The sequence below is a fragment of the Callithrix jacchus genome, chromosome 16 (assembly GCF_049354715.1).
Source record: "Callithrix jacchus isolate 240 chromosome 16, calJac240_pri, whole genome shotgun sequence".
In the NCBI taxonomy this organism is placed as follows: Eukaryota; Metazoa; Chordata; class Mammalia; order Primates; family Cebidae; genus Callithrix; species Callithrix jacchus.
This window is the reverse complement of record NC_133517.1, coordinates 37,014,690-37,023,418: the sequence shown is the minus strand read 5'-3', so window position 1 is coordinate 37,023,418 and position 8,729 is coordinate 37,014,690.

The window sequence follows — 8,729 nt, the reverse complement described above, 5'->3', positions numbered from 1 at the left end:
AAAAATATATGTGTCTATTTTTTTGCATCCTTGCTAGCACCTGACCTTAAAATATTTTAAAACTTTTCAAAACTGCAAATTTGTCATGTTGAAAGACAATAGAATCTTGATATTCTTATAATAGCTAATGAGCAAGTTTTCCTATTGTCATTTGCTTTTCTTATTCCATAAATTGCTTGTTTATAATCTCTGCCTATTTTCCTATTAGGATATGATATATTATAATAATAATATATTACTAAATAATATATTAGGGTGGTATTAGGATATTATTCACAGCATAGTTATATATTATAAATGTTCTTTGCCTATTATTAGGATTTTTATTTATTTATTTTCTTTTTTATTGCATTTTAGGTTTTGGGGTACATGTGCAGAACATGCAAAATAGTTGCATAGGTACAACACATGGCAGTGTGCTTTGCTTATTCACAGTACAGTTATATACTATGGATGTTGCTTATTCACAGTACAGTTATATACTATGGATGTTGCTTATTCACAGTACAGTTATATACTATGGATGTTGCTTATTCACAGTACAGTTATATACTATGGATGTTGCTTATTCACAGTACAGTTATATACTATGGATGTTGCTTATTCACAGTACAGTTATATACTATGGATGTTGCTTATACACAGTACAGTTATATACTATGGATGTTGCTTATTCACAGTACAGTTATATACTATGGATGTTGCTTATTCACAGTACAGTTATATACTATGGATGTTGCTTATTCACAGTACAGTTATATACTATGGATGTTGCTTATACACAGTACAGTTATATACTATGGATGTTGCTTATTCACAGTACAGTTATATACTATGGATGTTGCTTATTCACAGTACAGTTATATACTATGGATGTTGCTTATACACAGTACAGTTATATACTATGGATGTTGCTTATTCACAGTACAGTTATATACTATGGATGTTGCTTATACACAGTACAGTTATATACTATGGATGTTGCTTATTCACAGTACAGTTATATACTATGGATGTTGCTTATACACAGTACAGTTATATACTATGGATGTTGCTTATACACAGTACAGTTATATACTATGGATGTTGCTTATTCACAGTACAGTTATATACTATGGATGTTGCTTATTCACAGTACAGTTATATACTATGGATGTTGCTTATTCACAGTACAGTTATATACTATGGATGTTGCTTATCTATTATATACATTATATTTTTATGTTTAGTTGTTTTAAAATGTTATTCATATTTTTGTCTTATAAAAATTTAAATACATAGTTACATTACTTTATAGTTTCTGTATTTTTTATTACCTAAGAAATAACTTTTGCTTTTCTTCAACATTAAAATGCTATTCTCCTTTGTTTTATAATAATTTTATGTTAAAATCATTTGAATATTTATATATCTGGATTTTATCTGAGACACACAAAGCTTTAATTCCAAATGTTCAGCCAGCTGTTTCAAAATTGTTATGTGTATTTATCCTTTTTTCCCACTGATTTGGAGTGCCACATATATAATAGAAAAGTTTTTGTATATTTATGGATCTCTCTTTTATTTCATCGTGTTCATCCATTTGTCTTTTTCTGTGCCAATGACATATTGTTTTAATCACTATAGCTTTTTATAAATCTTGCTGTCCAGTAGATCAAATTCTCACTTATCTTTCTTTGTCTAAAATGTCTTGGTCATTATCATAAATATATTCTTCCTTAGTTAATAATCAGTTTGGTAAGTTCCATACTCCCCATTATTTCTATAGGGAACTACAGTGCATTAAATTTCTAAACTATGTTGGAGAAAACTGACCTCTTTACAAAACTGAGTCTTCCCATCTAAGAATCTGCATATCATGAACTTTATTTAGAAAGTCTTTTTATGCCCTTCAGTAAACTTTTACAGTGTTCTTCACAGAGATTTTATAGTAGTATAGTTTTTTTAGGTTTATGTTTAGGAATAATATAGTTTATATTTTTATAGAACTATGAACAGGGCTGTCCCATTCAAACATCTGACTATTGTTAATTTTTAGGATTTACTAATTTTGTGTATTAATATGGTAATTTATTGATCAAATACACTTTGTAATTGCTAAGTTCTTCATTTGGTAATTTCTTACTTCAAAGGTAAGAACTTTGTAATTGCTAAGTTCTTCATTCTTATCAATTTCTTACTTCAAAGGTAAGAAATTACCTTTCTTGGATAGATAATTAGATATTTCTTGGCTAGATAATAGATAATGTCATCGCAAATCTTGATAATTTGCTTGCTTGCTTTCCTATATTTACCTCTCTTCTTTTTCTTGACTCATTGTGTTGACTGGAAACTTCAGAGCAATGTTCCATAATGGAAGTGACAGCAAATATTCTTGTTTTCTTTTTGACTTGAATAGAAATGCCTCATTTTCATCATTAGGAATGATGATGCTTTCTTTTTTTCTGTTAGTCTGAATCACATTAATGAAGCTCTATTCATAATATGGGAATAAATTTTATAACTTTCTATCATCTATAGAGACAAATGTATGGTTTTAATCTGTTGCCATATCGATATGACAAACTACAATATTAGACTTCCTAAACTGTAATCCTTGTTTTCTTGGAAGTCATGTAGTAATATGTTTTTGATATAATTTTGGGTTTGATTTTCTGGTATTTTCATTAGAATGTTTTTCATTGCACTCTCAAATAATATGGCTTTATAATTAATGTGTGAGTGGGTGCATGCTCACAGGTAGACATCTAAATTGGACTAGTTTTTAGAATTAAGGTTATAGTAGCTTCATAAAATGAACAGTTAAAGCTTCCTTCTCTGTAATGGTTTAAATAAAATAGACATAATCTGTTCTTTAAATTTTTCTGGAAGTCCTCTTGGTTTGCTGCTGTATGGGAATGGCAGATTTTGAAACGTTCTCCTTTATTCAAGTGATTATATCAAACTTACTATTTGTTACTCTTGTCTCATTTTTCTATCAAATTCTGACGGAGGTCGGCTAAAATTTCTAGTTGTGCTTGTGATTTTCTTTCTTGCATTGATAATGGATTTTCTCTAAAAATTTTGACTGATTGTTTGGAGCAGAAGTGTTGTGTTATCTCAGCTTGGGTTTCAAGATTTCAAGGGCAAGTCATTTCTAGGAAGTATAGGTAAGTAGGGGCATGGGGAATTGGGACAGAGAATGTAGGAGAGCCAGTAAAGGATGTGTTACCAAGCATATGTCATTTTCAGCAACTGGAGCTTAATCTCTCTGGGACAGTGTGGGAGCCAGTGTAGAAAACACATTTCAATGTTACACTGACCAAAGAATGAGAGAGCTAGTGAATTTATGGAACTTCTCTTGTTAGTTGCTTGTTGAAGGCTACCGGGGGTAGGAGACATTAATTCTCTGGCATTTCTGGCCTACTTTATCTGAAGTCAGAATGGGCTCTGGCAGAGAAAGATAGCATTAACAATTAAAAAAAAATTTCAGTTGATGTTGGGCCCACTTAGGGAAGAAACATCTGCTACCAGCTTTTACTCTTTTAATAGGTTTGTGATGCTTTGTACCTATAATTCATTCATTCATTTATTGAATAATTGTTCACTTTCACACAAGAGTGATAGTTTGACATATACACATAATTCTAGGATAATAATCCTTTTCTTGAAGAATTTCTCAAGTTATGATTCATAGACTTGATTTTCAGAGCAATATTCTTTCTGCTAATCATTGCTTCTATTGATTTATCTAGTCTGTCAATCAATTTTCTAATTATTAAAAAGCGTTCTCCTTTTGTGCTCTTTTTTGTATCAGTTTACTTTCAGAAAAGCAATATTATTTTATTCAAATCTCAGTGAAAATTCTAATTAGAACTTTTTAAAAGTTCTCTTCTGTTTCTAGAATTAGCATATTCTCTAGTAGTTATTTCTTCTGATCACCCAGTGTGGTCACTTTCTTGTTTGCCTTCTGTTTTTTCCCCCCACAGTTTGGGAAGTTTCTGTTGTCTGGTCATATTAATAATGATTAAAATAATGAATTTAGATAAATTGATAATATTAGCAGGAACTCTCTCTGTTGGTAGCTATGTGGATTAGTAGTTATAGACTGTGTATTTTCAAAGAGAATATGATTTTTAAAAATTGGGGAAATATATCATATGTCAACTTTAAATTTGCAATCTAAGTTAATTGAGAGGCTTCTTTCTACTATTATCAAAGATTTATAAAAAAAGAACACTTTAATTTCTATGAAGTAGGAAAATATAAAGTACAGTCTCAAATAGAAATTTGGCAGTATATATGCATAAGGGCACTGATCTTTATTTTCTCACTTTCATATGGATTAATGGCAACTTTTTCTCCGGTGGGCATTGGGAGCCAATGTAGTCTAATTTTTGCCCTCAGACCTCATCTTACACTTGCCCACTTCATCAGTAGTTGTGGGTATTTTCAGGTAGCAAAACTCCATTTTGTGTGCTGCCCATACCAAGGAAACCCTGGGTGCAAATGCTGTGGCCACACCCTTTATGTAAGGAGCCCTGGTGGGTGTCCCGAAATTCTTCAGTTTACTCTCTCCAGTTGCTTCCCAAAGCCAGTTTTGGTCAGGAAAAATATTCTTTGGACTTTATTTATTTTTTTTTTTCTGCAGTCTCTCCCACCAGCTAGGGAATACCACCCTTGAAACTGTATTCCATTTTCCTTTCGTGACTCAGTCTTATGCTTATAAGTGATACTTTACTCTCTATGTTTGGTCAAATATTTATTGCCCTTTGTTAATAGTTTTTTGAGTTTTGTCACATGAATGGGGGCTTTCTTGGCTTTAGCATTGTGGAAAGAATATTAGATTCACTTTGTTTATTTTGGTGGATATCATTGAGGTGTTTTTACGTTCTGTGGCCACTTTTACAAATTACCTAGCTTTGGCCTTCACAGTTACCAGGAATGAATGCAGTAGATATTTTAGGTAATCATTAGAAGCATTTATTCAATGAAAAAGAAAGAAGAAAGGAAACTTACTATTATTGAACTACGGCTAGGCACAGGTACTGCTATAATTTTTAATTCCTCTGAAACTCTGTAAGGAAGTCATTGTTGAGGTAGGAATTATTACCTTTGACCGAGGGAGAAATAGGGGCTCAGAATGTTTAAGTACCTTGTTTCTCATGTAGTTAATTAGAGGCAGAACTTGGATAGAACATAGGTGGGTCTGGATCCTCAATCCATATATATTTTCAATACTTCACTAGTTTTTCTAATGAATTATTGAACAACCCTAATTCTTTACTGCATATTTAATGAGGACCCGGCCAAACAACTATTAATAACTTACTTGAAAGTGATTATTTTTTAAATAAGGTTTGGTAATCTTAGATTCTTAATCAGAAATACTGATCGAATTCTTTCTTTCATTCCAGCTCCTAGCACAATAATAATTTAAAACTAATTGGATGCTTTCAATTATTTTAAAAAAATTTCATGGAAACTGTAAGCTCTGCTCTTGGAAAAATTTACATATGCACAAAATGTTATGCATACTTTTTCAGGGGTTTCAGGAATCTCTCTGACGTGTCTGTCGGTGGATCCTAGGATGAAGTCTTGGTTTAGAAGAAAGGGATGATCACATTTGGTTGGTGTTTTCTTTGTATGACACAATGCCATCGTTGAGACTAAATGTTTAACAGTATATAAGGCTCTCTCTGAATTTAAGAGAAGATATTTTTGGATCCTGATAGCTAACAGTAAATGTACCTTCCAAGATCTTTTCTTTTTCTTTTTTTAAAATATAGTACCTAATAGGCTCTGTCTTTTGGAGACAAACTCTGTGTGTGTGTGTGTAGCAAAATCCAGTGTTTGAGTAATACATATTAGTCATGTGGTGTTGTTGGTAAAAACCAGCCTCCAAATTTTAGTGACCTAATGTACAAAAGTTTATTTCTTGCTCTGCAATGTTTCATCATGGTTGACAAGGGGCTCTGCACAAGGATTGATGGAGACTACAATCTTATAGCAGTATTATCTAGAATAGCAATCTCCACTCAGATGTCATAAAAAGAAGAGAGAGTCTGGAGAGTCATGCATAGCCTATTTTGCCCTTATTTCTTTGCTAAAAGTAGTTGTATATCTTTATGTAGATGCAAAGAAGCTGAGAAGTATTGGAGAGCAAATAGAATGTTTAATGAAGATCACTATCTCTGTCACAACATGGTAAGCAAACCAGCAACTAATTCTTTCTTGCAGTTGCTGCATGTAGCTTCTAGAACTGTTGTCAGACCCTTTGGAACAAACATCCAGATATATAACAAGAAGTTGATCTCCTAAAAGGATTGTGAGGCTGAATGCTTTGTACATCATGCACTAGGGTATCCCGAACTTTCGCAATTGTGTCATATTGTTTAAAGTGATAATTTAGAGTGCTCTTTGTTTTGTAAACTTTTAATTTTCATGGGTCCGTAATAGGTATATTTATGGGGTATATGAGATGTTTTGATACAAGCATGAAATGTGAAATAATCTAGAGGGTTCTTTGAACCATTTTGATTAACAGTACCACATGGGCTGACACAGGTAGTAGATCCTGTGGGAGGCTAAGAGGATGGGTTCAAAAGTGGGTTCAGAAGTAAATTCTGATACATTATCCCTCTTTTGTTCACCCTCTTTCTGCCCTGAAATAAGTTCTTTGGAAGTAGGCTCTATATAACTCATTTCTAGTTATGAATCACTGTACTGGTTCTGCCAAGAACGCTAGGGTTACCCTCCATGTTGAAGTCACTACTGTAATTTATGAACAAAGTAAGCAAGAAGAGGGAAAGATCTTCCTTCTGTGTGTTTTGCAGGAAAGGCTTCTCAGAGGAGATGTCATCTGAGCTAACTTTTGAAAATAGGTATCTTTTATTTGTGAGAAGATAATAATATTCCAGTGCAGAAGGGAGCGCTGTGAGAAATAAGGGGAGAAGCCTGGGGAAAGTCAAGAAGGCATGAAAGTGCATGACATGTCTGGGGACAAAGGAGAACACGAATGGGTTAAAACATTAGGTTTTTGTGAGGGAAGTGGTGCAAAATAAATACAGAGGTTTGTGGTTGCTATAATGATGCTCTCCAAAGAATCACACCTACCAGTAGACTCACTTTGTAAAATTTCCTCTCATTTTGACTAAACTTGACCATAGTATGTAAGTTGAAGCTTGATAAATGCTTATGCATGAGGCTTGCCTGCTTGGAGCCTTGAAATCATTAAGGCTGAAACAGTTCGGATTATCCTATTTGAGGATGAAAGATTCATGGACAGAGTAACTCTCACTCAAAAAAAAAAAAAAAAAAAAAAGTGAGAGAGACCATGTGGAAAGAGAGAACATAAAGAGAAGGTTCTCATGGAAAGAGCAATGCCACATCATCTGGGAGGAACCGGCCCTAGCTGACAAGCAGGCACGTAAGTGAACCTGCGCAAGATCAACAGAAGTACCACCTGACTAACCCACAGAACTGTAAGAAGTAATAAACATTATTGTTTTAAGCTACTAAGTTTTGGGATGGTTTCTTAGGCAGGGATATGTCATAGATACAGAAGATAATTTTGTTTACTTATTCAAGAGATATTTATTGGGTTTATTAGGTGTTTACTAGGTGCAAAGCACTATGCTAGAATTTGAGCATAATTTGTAGAGCCTTGTATTACTTGGTAAGGAGTTATTCATTTTCTCTCTTCCCTAACTCCAGCCATTACAAATTCCATTGCTGTTGTTTTAATTCAGAGCTTTGCCATGTCGCACCTATTGTAATAACATCCCAGTTGTTCTCCCTTTCATCCCAGCCTCTTTGTTGTAAAACAAAAACCTGACCTATATTATCCTGTTTAAATTTCTTCAATGGCTTATCATAACCTTCAGATCAAATTTTTAGCTTCCTTTACAAGCACCACCTAATACCATTTATACTCTCTTACCATTGTTTAATGACCTGTGGTTTTCTAAATAAGCCATGCTTACTCTGGTATTGCAACCTATATACATATTGTTGTGTTGGCCTGAAAGGCCTTCTCTCATTTGTTATCCTAGGAAAAAATTACACATAGTGTAGGACAGAGTCAAATGCATACTTGCATACATTTTTCTCCAATAACTCCAGTTGAGATGGATCATTTTCCCTTTTTCATGTCATGCTACCACTGTCTATTGCATATCACTCTAATATCATAACACATCACATATGTTGATACACTGTTTTTCCTTCTAGATTGTGAGGTTCTTGAGAGCAAAGGATTCTATCTTTTTTTTTACCTTTGTATACTCAGCTCTTTAGTAGATAATATATAGTAGATACTCTATAAATATTTCTTGAGTAATGCCTTTGTGTGTAGGCCATAGAAAAATCACTGAATATTTTATGGGAAGGAATCCTTAAAAAATTAACTCAGGCATCAGTGTGAAAGAGGGAAGAAATAAAGGCAAGTTTATCTCTTTCTTAAACCATTTAACCATTGAACTACTTCAGTAGTTCATGAGGATGGTTAGAACTAACATTGAACTATATCAGTGAGACATGAGGATGGTTAGAACTAAGGCAGTAGGAATATAGAAGAGGGGATATGCTTAAAAGAGGCAAAATGGTCATGACATAGGATCTCTAAATAAGGAGGAAGAGTGAACAATTAAAAGATTTGTTTAATGTCTAGCTTGGACAAATGAGTAAATGAGTAAATGGTGATATCATTAACAGATATAGAAAATACCAGAAGAGCAGGTTTTGTGAGG